Source organism: Cervus canadensis, chromosome 31, assembly GCF_019320065.1.
Source record: "Cervus canadensis isolate Bull #8, Minnesota chromosome 31, ASM1932006v1, whole genome shotgun sequence".
Lineage (NCBI taxonomy): Eukaryota > Metazoa > Chordata > Mammalia > Artiodactyla > Cervidae > Cervus > Cervus canadensis.
The window spans coordinates 38,973,761-38,993,370 of record NC_057416.1 but is presented as its reverse complement, the minus strand read 5'-3'; the positions used below and the strand labels follow the sequence as shown (position 1 = coordinate 38,993,370).

General features: G+C 40.6%; 1 long non-coding RNA gene across 1 annotated transcript; it reads left to right on the top strand.

Moving 5' to 3' along the window:
* Positions 1 to 1,304: 1,304 nt before the first annotated feature.
* On the top strand, positions 1,305 to 19,278 carry LOC122432515. Its single transcript, XR_006266851.1, has 3 exons — positions 1,305 to 1,487; positions 9,567 to 9,901; positions 18,174 to 19,278. It is a non-coding gene; the product is annotated as an uncharacterized LOC122432515 (long non-coding RNA).
* The last annotated feature ends 332 nt before the right edge of the window (positions 19,279 to 19,610 follow it).

Below are 19,610 nucleotides of genomic sequence, written 5' to 3'. Positions count from 1 at the left end.
TTTAGTAAAATATGGGTGTTACCACAGGTGACACCAGATCTCAAAGTCGGCTATTCCAAGTTTCTTTTGGGAGAGATTAAAATAATTGATTCAAATAAATTTCCATCAGGTGTATGGCTTAATATTTAATTCCCTCCCCACTTTAAGCTGAGGAGTAGATGTCTGAACACACATTTCCTCATCCTAAAATCCCTCTTATCCCCTCCTAATGCTCACAGTGCAGTGTTGATGTCTGGCAGGCTTTGTGTTCAGTTTGCACCATTTGCAAACACAGTGAGAATTACCATGGAATGGTGGAAAGAGCGGCTACAGATTTCTTGGACGTGAGACACTCACACTTCTCTTTCCATTTTCACTCTAATTAGCACACAACTTTTAAAAAGTTGGCCTGAGCACAGCAACACTTTCACACATCCGTACTAAAATCCCTGCTAATCTTTCCCATGGGATGTAATGCAATTGAATTGATATTCTAATAAAATACTGGCAAGGACACAATCACAGTTTACCCATGATGCATAATTAAAATAGCCCGATGCAGATACTTAAACCTCAGATAATGGCTTCCTCCATATTGTTGCTTATGCGTTTTCAGGGTTTTTATTCCTGGATGTTAATCGCACATTAGAAAGCCATTGGTTTTTTTTTTTCAAATTGGGTTGTGATCTTAGCTTGCTGTTGCTATGTCTGTGTGTGCTTAGTTGTGTCTGACTCTTGGTGACCCCATGGACTGTAACTTGCCAGGATCCTCTGTCCATGGCATTTTCCAGGCAGGAAAAGTGGATTGGATTGCCATTTCCTACTCCAGGGGATCTTCCTGGCCCATGGATCAAACCAATGTCTCCTACACTGACAGGCAGATTCTTTACCACTGAGCCTAGAAATATACTAAAGCCTAAGTGGCTTTCAGATTGGTCTTGGGCAATTGCTTAAAGCATCCAAACTTGCCTTCAAATTTGAATTTTCTGATTGTGGACTGCCTCACTCTGCTATCTTCAAGTCATTGGCACAGTTGTGCATTGGCTCGGAGGCCATTTGTATCTACCACATCTGGCATTTGGGAAATATTAACTTTTCTAAAAGGCTGAGGACAGGAGCACTTGCCTTGGGTAATGAAATGCATATTTTGCTGTTTTGCTGCAAGGTGTTTTACACTGAAAAAGCAACCTTGATTTAACATTGTCATTGATGACGTGCTACAGAAATACCATTCAGTTCTTACATTTCACTTAAAGCTTGTGATTGCTAAACAGCTGATACTTATTAATCTGTAGCCAGGCTGAACAGTTCCACCGCTGACAGTTTTTTGTTTTATGGCCAAGAAGGTCTGACATTTTGATGAAGGAGATAGAAACTGCATGGACATGTGAAGGTGAAAGGCTAAGCTGGCTTTTTATTAATTGAAATTTTACTTGTTTTATAGTGAGAACTCCTGACCCACCAGATGAAGTGTTTTAAATGTGAATGTAGCTGTTTTAGTCGTCCAGGTAAGTTGTAGTAACACATAGATCCCCAAATCATGGCACAAAAAAGCAGTGCAGGCGACTTGGCCCGGGCTGCAGTGTGATGGTGGCTGTATTCCTTCACGCTGTTATTTTGGGACTCTGGCTTCTGCCTCTTGTGGCTTCTTTATGTCCTAGGGGCTTATAATTTTTTGCATTGATGCCAGGCAGGATTGAAGGCAAAAGGAGAAGGGGGCAGCAGATGATGGGATGGTTAGATAACATCACTGACTCAGTGGACATGATTTTGAGCAAACTCCGGGAGATAGTGAAGGACAGGGAAGCCTGGAGTGCTGCAGTCCATGGGGTCACAAAGAGTCGGACACGACTGAGCGACTGAACAACTACAGTGAGGTGAAAGGGGAAAGCAGAGTGGAGCAGGCACTAACTTTTGTCCACTGGGAAAAAATGCACAACCTAACAGTTGAGAAGTATGTTTCATTTGGCAGATTTTCTGAGGACATAGCCCAGAAGAGAACCTCTCAGATCACTCTGAAGGACCGCTCTGAAGAGGAAAGGGAGGAGCCAGGATATATAGGACTTTTTGCAATCAAACAACAAAAAAATCCCAGGTAGTTAGAACATCAGAAGATTACTGTTAATTAAAGAAAATTAGACATATCAAGTAAATGAATTTAGTGCCTTTCTGTGTATGGGAAGATGCAAAGTTTGAGTTCATTGAAGTCCTTTCTTTGACTTGGAACTCAACTGTCTAGGGCCAGACCCTGTTTTGCTCCATTCTAAATACCCTCAGGGTGCACAGTCTGGGGTCTGCTGCAGTGGCTGCTGCCTTGATGGCCTCGATATCCTTTGTTTATTGATATGGCAGGCACATTCTTCATCCACAGTGCCTCCTTTCGGTCATAACTCTGATAATTGTGAGGCATTGCATGACCAATTTTGTCCCATTGTGCTAGGAAGCCTCATTCCTAGATCAGGTGAAGATTCTATTGATAGGCCACTCAATGTGTTAATTTTTGGATCAGGTCCTATAGATAATCCAAAATTCTTGGATCACCTGTTTTACTAGTCTATTACAATCCAGAAAATATTTTCCCTTGTTGCTTCTTTCCATATCTAGAGTTGCTCTATTAACTGTTATTCTATGTAGAGTTATTTATATGATCAACTGTCTCAAAACGTTTGCTGTTGTGTAGTCTCTAAGTTGTGTCTGACTCTTTGTGACCCCATGAACTGCAGCATGCCAGGCTTCCCTGTTCTTCACTGTCTCCTAGAGTTTACTCAGACTGCATGTTCATTGAGTTGGTGATGCCATCCAACCGTCTCATCCTCTGTCGTCCCCTTCTCCTCTTGTCCTCAATCTTTCCCAGCATCAGGGTCCTTTCCAGTGAGTCAGCTCTTTGCATCAGGTGGCCAAAGTATTGGAACTTCAGCTTCAGAACCAGTCCTTCCAATGAGTATTCAGGACTGATTTCCTTTAGGATTCACTGTTTTAATCTCCTTGCTGTCCAAGGGACTCTCAAGAATCTTCTCTAGCACCACAGTTTGAAAGCATCAAGTCATCATAAATTTTGTCAAAGGCCTGGTTACAGTTGGGTAATACAATAAACAATCTTATTAAACAGGATATAAGTAATACAGCTAGTAACATAATGAAATCATAGTGCAGAGGAGAGATACACAAAGCATAAATAATTCAAAAGCAACAAGAGAGAGCAAATTAAAACAATACTAATGTATAATTTAGTTGTAATCTGGTCACAGTAAGACTACAGGTCTGCAGGGGAGCCGGCTGCAGAAGCCAAGATCTGGAAGGATCAGATAGAGAGAAAAAGATAAATTTTTTATCTTTATTCACAAAAGTTGCTTGAACTTGTAGGTCAGAGTGTAAGAAAGGTTTTTGTGGAAAACAAAGATTAAAGCCAGTGTATTTCAGAAAAAGTCATAAAATTGTAAATCATTTTTATCAGTTCATTCAGCCCCATGAAGTTAATTTCCATTAATCTGGATGAAGTCATCAGGTTTTCCAGTTGAATTTTGTAATTTTTTTACCCAGGTCAGTGGTATGTTCTAAAAGTTATCAGAAACTTGTATTTGTCAAGAAGTCCTTTTTACAAACCTTCTTAAATATCTTCATTTTATGAAAGCATCAGGGTAAAGCAATTTACTAAAAAAAAAGTTTAAACAAATAAATTATTATTATTTATAAAACAAATAAGAAATGTTCAATTCAGGAAAGGTCCAGTTTGGGTTTTTCAAATTTGCTCCTCCATGCAGTTTCTCTCTGGAGCTGAATTTTCCTCCAACATTGTTTACACTGCACAGCTACTGGAGATATGTGCTTGCCTTTCTGTCTCCTGGACCAAAAATTTACTAAATTAGTAAATTGTCTATAAATGACAGAAGGCTTAAAATGACATGGTTAAGGATCTGATTACAGTGCAGTTTACAAGAAACTTGGATATTCTTGTGACATATAACTTTTTAAGATAATAATGCAGTCATAGAATTATAATATATTACAGTATAAACTTACTAGTTATTTTGAGAGTTGGAATCAGTTAAATTTATTTGCTCAGATGACAAAGGCTCTACTAGCTGTGGAAAAGAGTTTTAAGTTAGTAGTTTTAAGTAGTAGTTTTTTTTTTTTTTTTTAAGTAGTAGTTTTAAGTTAGTTTGTATTTTTTCCTTGATAAACCCCTAAGGAGGCTATGGAAGATTTTGGGTGAAGGAGCCTTTTCAGCAATTTAAGTTTTAAAAGGCCTTTTTCTCTTTTTTTTTTTACCTCTTGGTTTCAGGTTTTACCTGATTGAGCTAATTAGGCTCAGTCTCAGGTTATTGTGGTTTATATTTACATTTCTGATTTGCAGAGATTAGCAAGAGAAAGGTAGTTGCTTTTAATCCTCCATAGAACTCCTTTGTCGCTTAAATGATACTAAAAGATTGATTTAGTGTATCATATTTTCTTTAATTTGCTTTTTTATATCAGTGAGATTTCCAACTAAACCGAAACTTAAGAGTTCTGTGTTCCAGAACTTTAGGGTTTAATTTATCATGCCTTCAAATGCTGGCATTTCAACAAAGGCCCTCTTTCTGAGTGCACAGGTTAGACCCAGAGCAAAATCTCCATTACCTTTATTAGCCCCTGAATGTTAGTCCCCAGTTTTACTTTATATTGTAAAGTATATTTCCTGAGGCACAAATAAATATGCACTGTCTTATAATACCAGGCAGGGGAAATATTTCCCAGCAAAACATATCTATCCCCTAATATAATTAAGCCAAAGAGATGTAACCATCTTATACAAAGTCCATTTATATATACCAATTTTTATAAGTGTTCATCTCACTTCTGTCAAGTTTTATACCTTTGATTTTGGTTTTCATTAGGCCCCAACCAACAAGTCTTGATCTTTCAAAAAGAGTCTTAGAAGCTTTCCTTTCTTTTATCCCCTGAGAAAAGAGAGCTTTCTTTATCAACAGCTGTTTTGTTGGTAACTATGGGGGGACAAACCAGCTAGAAGGTGGAAAAAGACAAGCTGTGTTTCCCCCCATAGTTACAAATAAAACAGCTATTGGTAATGAGAGCTCTCAGACATTTACTAATTTAGGAGTTTCTCCAATTTAAAGGATCCATCCTCTGGTCATTGATGAGGTATATCTTAATAGTGACTCAAAGCAGTAAGTTGCAAGAGTCTTCCCTACCAGATATTGTGAAGGATGTAGCTTTCAAAGATCTAGAAAGTTTGCTCCCAAAAATAGTCTAAGAAAGTAAAGGCTTTTGTTGCACAAGCTGACATAAAGAAGGTTAAGATGGTAAAAAGCCCCTGAGAATTGTTATAATCAGCAAAAGATTGCTCAGAACCCCAGTTTATTTGATTGGCTACCAAATGAACACCATGTGTGTGCCTTCTGGGTGAAACAGACCAAGCTCTCAACACACACACACACACAAAATGCAGAAGATCTAGTAGAACATTTACATCTCAAAGACACATGAAGGCAAATGGTGCAAGTTCCCGGGCAGAGCTTTGTTTCTTTAAGGTCAGAATTCTGAAAAGATGTTTTATCAAGCTGGCGTTCTCCCACTTTACTGTATATGCAATAAAAGAGCCCCATCTTAGTCATTTTCAGGGCAAGATTTCCTTTAATTCCCAATGAAGTGGGTGCTTGCAAAAAAGAGCTCCATATATATATATATGAATCTGGCCAGGATATTAGCTAGAGGCTAACTCTCTGATGCCCTTCATTTCTGTTAGAGATTTATTTCCCATTTTAAAGTTGAATTTGTCTGGGGTAAGATTCACTAGTGAAGTTGTGTGGTGGGCCAGTGAGCTGCTGATGAACTTAAGTCCTCTAGGTTTTTACCTTAAAATTGTTTCAGCTCCTTTCATGTATTTTAATTCTGGTTGTGTAAGACCATGTGGGTGCTCGGATCATGGAGTGACCAGTTCTTACTCCTGTACCTGGCAGAGCAAGTTTTTAACGTGAAAATGAGTGAGTTTCCCTATAGGGATGGCTGGAAGCGGCGAGGACTTGCCTTCACCACTCTTGCGAATTTCTCTGTTGCCTGGAAAAGCCATTGTCGGCTGGGAGGTGATGTCCCTTCTCTGGAGTCGACAACTCACATGTAATATTTTCACTTTTATCCCAACAAGTTCTTTTCAAGGTAGTTAAAATTTGAGGAAAGATATCAGGTCAGCCTCCTCCCTAACCACTCAGCATCTTTCGGCTGAACAAATCTCAGTGTCTTTCACCCGGGCTCCTCCAGCATTTTTCCCATAGGGAGCTGGGGACCAGAAGCTTTGAGCTAAAGGCACACATTCCTTTTGTTTACATCTTGCCTAGAACTCAGCCATGCACCCTCTTCCTGTGAGAAGCCTTGGATGAGCAGCCTGGCTGTGTGGTGGAGAAGAAGAGGAAATGGAATTGGGGTGGATGGTAGAGCCTGGGATACACCACCGTGTTCTTTCAGATATTGTAGTCATAGTAGCTAACATGACTTAGTGCTTCTCCTGAGGTAAAGGTTGTTTCATATACATTTTTTCACCTAATCCTCACAAGAAGCCTGTAAAGTAGGGAGCAGTTATCGCATTGTACAGATGATGGTACTGGTTTAGAGAGGGTAGAGAACTTAAATATAAGCTGCACAGTCAGTGGAAAGCCAGGATTCACACTTAAAATGGTGCCTGCAGAGGGTCCAGATTCTTCTTCAAGTTAAAAGATTTGACATGGACCGGGAGCAAAAAAACAACAGCTCACAAATGCCTTCCCCACTTTTGCAAATAATTATTCCCTCTCCCTTCCTCACCAAGCCTCCCTCTGGAGACTCTGAGGAGAGAGGCTGGTGGAAGAATTGGAGGAGGGAGGCGATTAAATCACTTTAAATCTGTTCTAAGATCTCCGTTTCCAAAGGCTTTCTGTTTCTAACAATACTTGATTCTGTGAGAGACCTTACCCCTGAGCTGAACTGAGAGAAACAGAATGCAACTTCTGAAACAGACTGACTGGCAAGCTAAGGTAGCAATTGTATTTAAATTTCAGTATCAGTAACGCTGGCTGGAACCACCTAAAGCAGACGGAAGGAAGGGGTGTCAGGACACATTTCCCCTCCTTCCATTGCCTACCCGCTAAAAATGGAAAGTTTTATGTGACAAGTTTATTTTGCAAGTTGAAATTTTCCCCTCTTTTGAAAATTAAGGCAGCCTTACAGAACCTCATATTGGGGTCAGTACAGCAGTAAATTTATGAAGTGAAAAAGTGGAGTTTTTCACGGTGTCATAAGTGTACCCTTACTCAACATAAATGTACTACTTAGAATATCCCAGATTTAAGCTTCATTATAGAGCAAGCATGCTATGATCACATTAGATTCTAGGATTCTTGAAATTAAATAGCTGCTCGCAGGGTCCATGTAATTTGCTTTTCTTTTGTATCAATGCTTTGGCCTGAAAACAGCAACAAAAAATCATGGTCTGAAAATCAGCTTCAAGTCTGTACACACCTGGATGCAGAAAGTTAGAAAACATTTACTTTTAATTAAGCCAACATCTTGAAATTTAAAGTTTAGAAATCCTTTTCAACAAAGTTGATGTTCTGGATTATTATTTTAATATGTAAGGGTGCATATGTATTTGTGAACTATGAAATTCAACTGGTAAAGACGTAGAATGGGGACTCAACGTGCTCGTTAAGGCGATTTTCTAAATTCCCCCATGGAAGTCTGTTTATCCTGAACCGGCAAGGCTGCTGCATTTCAATTCAGGGCTGCTTCTACATTCAGAAGTACAGACTTGCTGAGCTGGGCCAAATCTGTCTATCCAATTACTGGGTAAGAGCTGACTGGAGCTTACGGCAGAACTTGTAATCTGTACAACTCCATAGTATCAGTGACAGCCGAGTGAAAGAGATGGGCCAGTAGAGTGTGTATGTTGAGTGATACACGGAGACATAGTTCTTGCTGCAAAGAACGAGCTTCAAATATAACACCAGATAGCAATGAAGTATACAGAGGGTTGACAAAATAGCATGTGATGGGTCTGCAATCATTTTCAGGTAGAATGGTTTACAATGGAGACAAAGTCTCGATGAAGTGTTGCTGGTCACTTCGCTGAGCCCTGGTGTGAATACTTTTATTATAATCTGATTTAACTACTCTATTTCTCAGTATATGAATTAATACCAGAAAGAAGAGATGAATAAATATGAATATGGGTGAGGCATTTTTGAGTCAAATATTAGCTTTGTAGTGACAATACAGAGTCAGCTGAAGGTTTTTTTTTTATTAAAGAAATTGAGATTATTTCCTATTTTGGTTTTTAAAACCAGTTGCATTTTCTATGGAAGGAAAATGGTTTAATATATATTGGATTGCAGTGGGAAAGTGAATCCTTTTTTCTCATGCATGAAAGTCCAGGCAAGAATAAAATCAGGGCAAAAATAAAAGAAGATATTTTGATTCATGTTATCAGTATATCGTATAAGAAACCTAAAACCTCTGTGAGCAAGGTTTTGCTGGGCCCAGCACTTTTAGTGGTAATGAAATTTCACAGCCATTATCATGACCATCTGGTAATGAATACCTGGGATATCTACTCCAGCAGAAATAAAAACCTTGGTAAAATGTTTCCATTTATAGGATTTTTTTTTTCTTAAGAGGTGGCAGTAGATAATAGATAACTTAGTAAATGTATGTCTTCATGGTTCAGGAGCCTTACAATTTTTAATAAATAATGGCTTAAGTTAATTTTTTTATTTGTTTTAATTTCTTTTTTTTTTTTAATGGCAAGAAATTCCATGTGAATTTAGCCTTATTCCATAGTATCGAGGCAGATGACTTAGTTCTTAATTTGTGTATTCATTGTGAGATGGAGCAGGACCCTATGGTTCTTCCCCGCCATGTCCTCAGCCTGCCTTTTGTCTGTAGAAAAATTTTAGCCAAAGAATAAGTTTAGTCGGAGAAGTGAGAAAAAGTAAAAACAATCGGAAACAGTCAAAGGATACCAAATAATAATCATGTGCTCATTGAGCATAGTCAGGGACCTTCAGTTCCTTTTCAAGGGCTGCAGATAATATTCCGAGTCATGTCCTGTGAGCTGTCTGAGAGATGCTGAAACCCCCAGCAGGTGGAAGAACTTAATTGCACGATGGCCAGACTGTAGCCATGACATGAGCTGCCACAATTCTGAGAACTGGCCTCAAGGAAATGGGAACGAATAGAAACTAAAGACTAACTGTACTTAAACAACATTTGGGACTCTCCTCGTGGTCCAGTGGTTAAGACTCCATGCTTCCAGTGTAAGGGGCCTGGGTTCAATCTCTGGTCGGTGAACTAAGATCCCGCATGTTGCACCTAAAATCGAGATGATCTTGATCAGACCACCACGTGACCAATAGCGAGACGACTCTAAGAGCCGACTGTGCTGTTTCTGCATGTAGCCCCCTCCTCCATCTAGAAAAGCTCTTGTCCCCTGATTCTCGGGGCGGGCGGGGGGGGGGGGGCTTTGGATAGGAGATCCCCCCACTCTCTGGTTGCTGGCCTCTGAAATGAAACAGACTTCCCTTTCCACCAACCTTACCTCTGTATTGGCCTCAAATCTACAGGCAGACGCACTCCCGCTGTCCGTGACGCTGTTGTGGGTGCCCCGCGTGAGGCTGCTGCACTCTCGCGATACCTGGCTGCTGATTCCCCCACCCCACCCCCACCAGCAGAGCCGCGGCCGTTACTACCCGCTGGCCGGGGTGCTGTGAGGGTCCCAACGCTGCTGGCTCGCTCGCCCTGAGCGGAGGACTAGGGGGCATGTTCCGGGCAGCTGCCTCAACCACTTGTCTCATGGATCATCCCCGTTTCTCCCCTGCTTGGCACTGGCTGCCAGCCGACGCTTTTCCTTGGTGGAATGGAAACATGCCTTTGGACGAGCTGAGGAGACCGAGACCCAGTAAGTCCTCCGGTGTGCGCGCTGGCAAACTTCTCTTTGGGGCACAGGGTGCTGTTTGGGCGTTTTTGTTTGTTGGTTCTGATGCGTCCCTGACTTCGAGGACCATTTGTGTTGGGACGTGTTTGCTTAGGACCCTGTCAGTCGCCCTCTTGGGGGATTTATGGCAGTTTTGCCTTCTGTGAGCATCTATTCCATTTGTAGGATTGGTAACTTTGTTGTCTTTTGTAAAATGGGAAATTCAGGTTCAGTTCATTAGAACAATTTTAGTTACGCAAGTTGTTGTTGTTCAGTCACTAAGTCGTGTCTGACTTTTTGTGACCCCATGGACTGCCGCCTGCCAGGTTTCCCTGTCCTTCACCAACTGCCGGAGTTTGCTCAAACCCATGCCCATTGAGTTGTTGATGCCATCCAGTCACTTCATCCCCTGTTGTCCCCTTCTCCTCCCGCCTTCAATCTTTCCCAGCATCAGGGTCTTCTCTAATGAGTCAGCTCTTTGCATCAGGTGGCCAAAGTATTGGAGCTTCAGCTTCAGTAACAGTCCTTCCAATGAATATTCAGGACTGGATTTCCTTTAGGATTGACTGATTTGATTCCCTTGTGGTCCAACAGACTCTCAGGAGTCTTCTCCAACACCAGTTAGAAAAGTATAAATTCTTCAGCGCTCACCTTTTTTATAGTCCAACTCTCATATCCATACATGACTACTGGAAAAACTACGGCTTTGACTAGACGGACCTTTGTTGCCAAAGTGATGCGTCTGCTTTTCAGTATGCTGCCTAGATTTGTCATAGTTTTTCTTCCAAGAAGCTAGCCTCTTTTAATTTCATGGCTTCAGTCACCATCCGCAGTGATTTTGAAGCCCAAGAAAATAGTATGTCACTGTTACCACTTTTTTCCTTCTATTTGCCATAAAGTGATGGGACCAGATGCCATGAGGTTGTGACTGTTTCTCTCAGCAGTCTTGATTCAGCTTGTGACTCATCCAGCCTGGTATGATGTGCTCTGCATATAAGTTAAATGAGCAGGATGACAATATATAGCCTTGATGTACTTCTTTCCCAAATTTGAACCAATCAATTTTTCCATGTCCTGTTCCAACTGTTGCTTCTTGTCCTGCATACAGCCTTCTCAGGAAATAGGTAAAGTGGTCTGGTAAGACTTTTCCACAGATTGTTTGATACGTACAGTCAAAGGCTTTAGCGTAATCGATGAAGCAGAATTAATTCCCTTGCTTTTTCTATGATCCAAAAGGTATTGGCAATTTGATCTCTGGTTCCTCTGCTTTTTCTAAATCTAGTTTGTACATCCGCAGGTTCTTGGTTCATGTACTGATGAAGCCTAGCTTGAAGGATTTTGAGCATAATCTCCTTTCTCATCAAAGGGGATTGGAATGTCAAAGTAGGAAGTCAAGAGATACTTGGAGTAACAGGCAAATTTGGCCTTGGAATGCTAAATGAAGCAGAGGAAAGGCTAACAATTTTACCAAGAGAACATACTGGTCACAGCAAACACCCTTTTCCAACAATACAGGAGATGACTCTACATATGAATATCACCTATGGTCAATACTGAAATCAGATTGATTATATTCTTTGCTACTGAAGATGGAGAAGCTCTCTACAGTCAGCAAAAACAAGACCTGGAGCTGACTGTAGCTCAGATTATCAGCTCCTTATTGCAAAATTCAGACTTAAAGAAAGTAGGGAAAACCACTAGGCCTTTCAGGTATGAGGCTTCCCTGATAGCTCAGTTGGTAAAGAATCTGCCTGGAATGCAGAAGACCCAAGTTCAATTCCTGGCTTGGTAAGATCCCCTAGAGAAGGGATAGGCTACCCACTCCAGTATGACCTAAATCAAATCCCTTATGATTATACAGTGGAGGTGACAAATAGATTCAAAGGATTAGATATAGTAGAGAGAGTGCCTGAAGAACTATGGACAGAGGCTTGTAACACTGTACAGGAGTTGACCAAAACCACCCCCAAGAAAAAGAAATGACAGAAGGCAACATGGTTGTCTGAGGGGGGCTTACAAATAGCCGAGAAAAGAAGAGAAGCAAAAGGCAAAAGAGAGAGGGAAAAATATACCCAACTGAATGCAGAGTTATGCAATTATGACTACAGAAAAAGATTTTTTTTAAACAATGAATGGCAACAGTATTCTCCAGAGAAAATTGGTTAAGATGAAACTCTTGAAATTCCAAAACTAGATCTTTTTGCATATGTATTTGGAGAAAGCTAACTTGATAAAAAACCACTTTCTGAATTTTGACCCCAAGAGCACAAAAATATGCCTATGAGAAAGCTTGGAGTTAACTCTTATCATGTCCTTAAAACATAAACACAGACCACTTTGCCTGAGACTTCAGCTTTGGGTTCATTAGTAGACGTTTAAAAGGTGTTTGGGTTCACTAAACATGCATCTTGTACCCATTAAAGAGAAACTGTGCTATGAGAGAAATGTATGTTTTTAGAGGTTATGGAGTGTGTTCTTAAGTTTGCCGGTCAGAAAATACTGGTATAACAGTGCAATTACTTGTTTCCTGGTTTTGTTAAGAACTTTTACTTTTTAATATATTTTTATTTATTTATTTTTAATCGGAGGATAATTGCTTTACAATGTTGTGTTGGTTTCTGCTATACAACAATGCAAATCAGCCATAATTGTATGTATCCCCTCCCTCTTGAACTTCCCTCCAACCTTTGTCCACCCCTCTAAGCCATCAGAGAGCACCAGGCAGGGCCTCTGTGCTATCCAGCAGCTTCCCACTAGCTATCTGTTTTACCCATGATGGTGTATATGTGTCAGTGCTAATTTCTCAATTGTCCTCCTCTCGCCTTCCTTACCCTACTATGTCCACAAGTCCATTCCACAAGTCCATTCTCTATGTTTGCGTCTCCATTCCTTCCCTGCAAATAGGTTCATCAGTACCATTTTTCTGGATTCCATACATATACATTAATATATAATATTTGTTTTTCTGTTTCTGACTTACTTCACCCTGTATAACAGGCTCTACGTTCATCCACCTCATTACAACGGACTCAAGTTTGTTCCTTTTTATGGCTAAGTAATACTCCGTTGTATATAGGTACTGCTTCTTCTTTATCCATTCATCTATTGATGGACATCTAGATTGCTTCCATGTCCTGGCTGTTGTAAATAGTGCTGCTACAAACATTGAGGTGCATGTGCCTTTTTGAATTGTGGTTTTCTCAGAGTACATCCTCATTAGTGGGATTCCTGTGCCATATGGTAGTTATTTTTTTATACAGTTCAAAAAAAAAAAAAAAACTGTACCAAAAAACCTCTAAAAAAACACCAACAACTGCCATATGACCCAGAAATCCCACTGATGCAGATATACTCTGAGAAAAAGATGGTGAGGGGCAGGGAGGCCTGGTGTGCTGCAGTCCATGGGGTCGCAAGGAGATACGAGTTGGCGATTAAACAACAACATGGTGGTTTTAGCCCTACTTTGTTAAGGAATCTCCACAGTGTTCTCCATGCTGGCAGTACCAATTTTCATTCCTACCAACAATGCAAGAAGATTCCCTTTCCTTCACATCCTCTCCAGCATTTAGTTTTTTGATGATGGCTGTTCTGATTGGTGTGAGGTGGTACTCACTATAGTTATGATTTGCGTTTCTCTAATAATGAGTGATGCTGAGCATCTTTTCATGTGTTTATTGGCCATCTCTGTATGTTTCTGGAGAAATGTCTGTTTAGGTCTTCTGCCCATTTTTTGATTGGGTGTTCATTCTCCTAATATTGAACTGTATGAGATGCTTATATATTTTGGAGGTTAATCCTTTGTCAGTTAACACTTATTAAGGTCTTTTAAAGGACAATTATTGTGATATGTAATTAAAACTACTAGAATTATAAGGGAAACATTTCAGTATGTAAAGCAAGTGGCATATGTTTTGTTGACAAGAGAGGTAAAAAGGAGTGGAGATATTTTTATTGAGGAAAAAGGAATAATTTTATGCTAGAGCTGGTTGCTTGTGTTTGGGGGAAGATAAGAAACAAATTAATGTCCAGAAAGTGATAAAAAGTCTGTGAAAGTAAAGGGAACTTTGAGGAAAAAAATTTTGTATGTTATCAGGAGTGATTAAAATTAGATTGGATTTAATTAGGTAAATGAACTTTGTTATTAATAGTAAGCTGGTACAAGACTGGAGTTTGGTTTTATTTCTCTCTGTCAACAGAATAAAATTTTCCTGGTATATTAAGCTGCTTTTGATAACAGATTGTAACTTTCTCTCTCTAGCTAACTCTGAGTATTTCAGATGGCCCTTAGGCATCTTGGAAGAAATATGAAAGTAACTAGGATTATTTGGTATGTTAAATTACATGGAAAACATCTGAGAACTTTTAAGTCATACTGCTGAACTGGTTAAAAAATTTAAAAAATTTCTAATGGAAATCTATTGTTTTGCTTTGAACTATTTTTGACTCCAGTGTTCAGATGGAAAAAAATGTCTAGTGAAGTTATCACAGAATATAATGACTTATGTATCACTACTGGCTTTAAGTTTACTGCTAAAAGCACACATACAATGCTTATGTGACGTTTGGGTGTTAAGTGATAGAATGAATAGCCTATACAAATGTTTCCCCATCAGCATACCATTGTACTTGTTTGCTATGTCTGATTAGTTTTCCCCCAATGTGGATAACAAGGCCAATGTATAAACAAATAGTAAGCCTAGCACCAAGGGACATCAATGAACCCAGAGTAGGCAACAAGCCACTCTGGCAACACTGGAAAAATATATTATCAATGGTTTCTATGGAAAGATTTGCAATTAAAAGGGAAAATGATGGAAGAAATGTTCACATGGGGAAGTTGTTCTGGCATATATATGATTTAATTTGAATTTTAAGATAACAAAGATAGCCTGTTTGTGGCCTATTAAACAAACATTGTACACCTGCTTTGACCATTATGGGGGGAAAAAACACATTCAGAGAATAGCATAAAGACACATTTTGATTATTATTCTCACTGCAGTATGTCTACTAGTTTTCAAATATTTGTCCAGGTCAAATATGACAAAGTAATCAGAGAGAGATAATATTTTCATAATATAAAATATTGATGGTAAGCTTGGAACTTGAGAATATTTCCAACTCTGTGTCCATTCCCCAGTTAGGCAGGACTGTGCCCCGCTTCCACAGAAAGTAGCCAGCAGTCGTCACACGAGCACCGTTCTCTCAGATAACTGGGGAAAATTGAAACAGCAATGGAACAGAAGCCAAGTTCTCTGCCAAGTTCATGACTAACCTTTATGTAAAACTTTATTCCCTCTCTTGTTCTGTACCTGTCCCTCTTCAAGATTGAGGAGTATCAAAGAACAGTGGGGATTAAAACAGGGCAGGGCCATAGAGTCCTTCCCTCCACATCCTCAGCCTGGCTTTTGTCATGGAAAAAAAGTTTGCTGAACCATGAGCTTAACCAAAGAAGTGAGAAAAGGCAGAAGCAAAGGAAAACTCTCCAACAACACTAAATAATAATAGTTCAGTGATTAAGCAAAGTCAGGGACTTTTAGTCCCTTCTCAAGGGCTATGGAAATTATCCTGAGCTCATATCCTTTGAGCTGTCTTGTAGATGTTGAAACCCCTACCAGATGGAGGACGTTAACTACATAATGACCAGACTGTAGCCATGACAGAAGCTGCCTCAATTTCAATAGCTGGCCTCCAAGAAATGGGAGCACGTCAGCTTTGGAACTAAAGACTAGCTGAACTTGAAACAACTACAATGATGCTGGTCAGACCATCACATGACCAGTTCCAAGATGACTGTCAGAGTTGACTGCATGGCTGCTGTGGGCGGTACCCCCCCCCCACCATCTATAAAAGCTCTTGCCCCCTGATTGTCAGTGGCTGGGGGCAGCGGGGGTGGGAGGAGTCAGCCTTTGGACTAGAGTCCCCCCTCTGCCCCAGGTTATCGCCTCCGAAATAAAGCAAACTCTCCTTTCCATCAACTTTACCTCTTTACTGGCTTCTGAGCAGCAAGCAGCCGGACCTCACTTTCAGTTACAATTCCACCAGTGTTTATTGAGGGCTTTCTGTTTGCCAGGCCATGGAGAAACAGTGATTCCAGAAACATGGGCTGTGTCTTCAAGTGTACAGTCTAAGAGGAGTACCTAATTATTCATACAACAAGCTTTTTTTTTTTTTAAGTGACTGCTGTGTGCCAAATCCCTGTCTTCATGAGCTTTACAAACTACTGGGGGAAAGCAAACAATGAACATTATATTTAAAGTGTGTTTCTAGTACATAGGGTATAGCAGGATCTTGGTTTTTTATCTTGAATGAGAGTCTCTACCTTTAGGAGGGTTTAGTACAATTATACTTTCCATTATTGCACATTTCCTACAAACCAGGACATCCTCCTACACACTTACAATACCACCATCAGAATCAGGAAATTAACATTGATTTATTACTGCCACCTAATCTTCAAACCTCAATCAAGTTTTCCTAGTTGTTCCAATAATATCCTCTATATAGAGCAGAAGTTTCCCTTCAGTATCATCTGTTGTCTTTAGTTTTTATGTCTTTCCTTGATTTCTGTAACCTTGACACTTTTGAAGAGGAAAGGTCATTATGTTTATTTTGTAGACTTGCTATTTGATTTTTTTCCCCTTATGTTTTCTCTTATGGTTCAGATTATGCATCTTAGGCAAGAATACCAAAGAGCTGATGCTGTGTTCTGACTGTATTACATCAAGTGGCACACAATTTCAGTTTGTCCCTTACTGGTGACATTTGCATTGGTTACCTGATTATGATGATGTCTGTAGGCTATGTGAAGTTATACTTTCTCTCCTTCATGATTCACAGATATCTTACAAGGGTGTACTTCGGCATTAAGCAGATCTCCAGCTCTTCATAAACTTTGAATTCATTTGTTCTTTTCTTTATATCAGTATGGACTCATGGCTTCACATTTTAATCAACAGGATACAATTAATGCTTGCCATGATTCATTTTGCCTCTAGGAATTATTTTGTTGACTTTCTAGTTGGCTTCTGAGTCCTTTTGACATGTCCCCATCTTTCTTTGACCATGTCCTTGATTTTGGTACAACAAAAGTTCCCAGTTTGTCTGTCACTGCTCCTGTCCAGTCTTGGAAACAGTCCTTTTCTTGTCCCGGATGCTGTCTTTCACTCAGCCGCTGAGTTCACATCCTAGGCTCTGCTCCTCTGGGGCCTCCTCCCGCCGCCATCATAGTCACAGTCTCCAGTGCTCTTCGTTCCTTTCTGCAGAGCTGAGTTTCTGCACACCATCACTTTCCTACAGCCTGAAAAATCTTCTTGTAACATTTCTTGTAAAACAGATTTGATGGTAGTAAATTCTGTCAGTGTCTGTTCATCTTGAAATATTTTTATTCTGCTTTCATTTGGGAGGGCTATTTTTCTAGATAGATAATTCATAGGTGACAGCCTTCTCCTTTCAGCATTTTATCGATGTCGCATTGTCTTCTGCCTTGCACTGTTTCCGGTGAGCAAGTGAAAGTGTGAGTCACTCAGTCATGTCTGACTCTGCGACCCCATGGACTATAGCTCGCCAGGTCCCTCTGCCCATGGAATTCTCCAGGCAAGAATACTGGAGTGGGTTGCCATGCTCTTCTCCAGGGGATCTTCTCACCCAGGGATTGAACCCATGTCTCCCACATTGCTGGCAGATTCTTTACTGTCTAAGCCACTGGATAATTCACGGGTAACAGCTTTTTCTTTTCAGCACTTTATCAATGTTGTCTCATTGTCTTCTGCCTTGCATTGTTTCTGTTTGAAATGTGTTTTTGTCCCTCCTTCTGGCTACTTTTAAAGATTTTTCCTTTTGCATTGGTTTGAACATTGGAGTATAATATGCCTGGATGTAGTCTTTATTCTTATTTGTTTCTTCTTCTTTTTAAAAATATTGCTTAGGATTAGCTGAGCTTTTTGTATTGGTAGCTTTGTGGGGTTTTTTTTGTTCTTGGCTTTCCAGGTAGCTCAGCAGTAAAGAATCCTCCTACCAATGCAGGAGACTCAAGTTTGATCTCTGGGTGGGAAAGATGCCCTGGAGAAGCAAATGGCAGCCCACTGCAGCATTCTTACCTGGGAAATCCCAAACAGAGCAGCCTGGCAGGCTACAGGCCAAGGGGTCACAAAAGAGTCAGATATGACTTAGCAACTAAACAACAGCAACAATTTTTTCTTAGCCATTGTTTTTTCTAAAAAAATGTTTTGTCCTCATTCTTCCTTTTCTTCTGCAGACTTGTATGCAGGTGTGCGTGCCTGGCTGACATCCTCCCGGGGGCACTTGCTGGCCGGAGGCCCCGCGACTCCCAGTGCTGTGCTGCTCCAGGAGCTGTGTTCAGCTCATCACCCTCACACATCTCTCTTCTGAGCTTTCTGGAGTCTTGTCCTCACATGCACAGCCTGATATTCAGTTTATGACTGCTGGAGATGCCTGGAACTTTATGGAGGTCCTTCTCTGCATAGCTTCCTCTTCTCCAGTACTGTGTGTCCTGCAAACCCAAGTCCCCTCAGCAGCCCTGACGTCTAATCTCTCTTCTTAGGTCAGCAAGACCCCCAAGGTCTGCTTGGGCTGCACCCCACTTGCATTGCAGTGTGGACAGTGACTCCAGGCAGAAAGCCAGGGCTATTATGGGGCCTGCTTTGGAATTCTTCTTCTCCCAGGGACTATAACCCAGTGCTGCCTGTTGTCCAATATCTGAATATATTTGTGTAATATTTTCTTCCAGTTTTGCAATTGTTTATGTCAGTATGTCAGTGCTAATTCAATATGAGTTACTCTATCATGACCAGCAGTGAACACTGAGTAATTCGATGGTGTGTTCAGTCACTCAATCGTGTCCGAATTTTTGCGACCCCATGAACTACAGCACGCCAGGCCTCCCTGTCCATCACCAACTCCAGGAGCTTTCTCAAGCTCATGTCCATCGAGTCGGTGATGCCATCCAACAGTCTCATCCTTTGTCGTCCCCTTCTCCTTCTGGAACTTCATGGAGCTCCTCCTCTGCATAGCTCCCTCTTCTCCAATACCCTGTCCTGCAAACCCAAGTCTTTGTGCGTAGAGGAAAACAATAGAATCGGAAAGACTAGAGATGGGATGTTAGAAGGTAATAAATGTTATGAAAGAAATAATAGAAGCACCCCTGGAGGTCCAGTTAAGATTCCATGCTTCCAGTACAGAGGTAGTGGATTTAATTCCCAGTCAGGGAACTGAGATCACACGTGCCTTTTGGTTTGATCAAAAGAGGGGAAAAATAGAATAAAATGAGCATTAAATAAATAAATAAATAGAACACAGTAAGGAGGATGGATAACATTGGGTGAGGGAGGCACAGAGTTGAGTCATAGACCAGGAAGTAGACATTACAGCTCAGCATCATGAGTATAAGTTGAGAGTATATTGAGCATCTGAAGAGGAAGGGTCACCTAAAACCGTCCAGGGGTGTCTAGGAAGACTGCACGGAGGAAGTCGTATCTTGCTGAAGAGCTGAAGGATCAGTAGGAGCTAACTGGTTGATGGGGTAGGAGTGAGAGTGCTGATGTGTGTTTCAAGATACTGGAAACAGGATATTTTAAAGACTCAGGGAGAGGCTCAGAGTACACACAGAGTTTGGCAGAATATAAGTTTCTTTCTTTTTTTTTTTTTGCTGGAGTTTACTGCGTGATTAATCAGA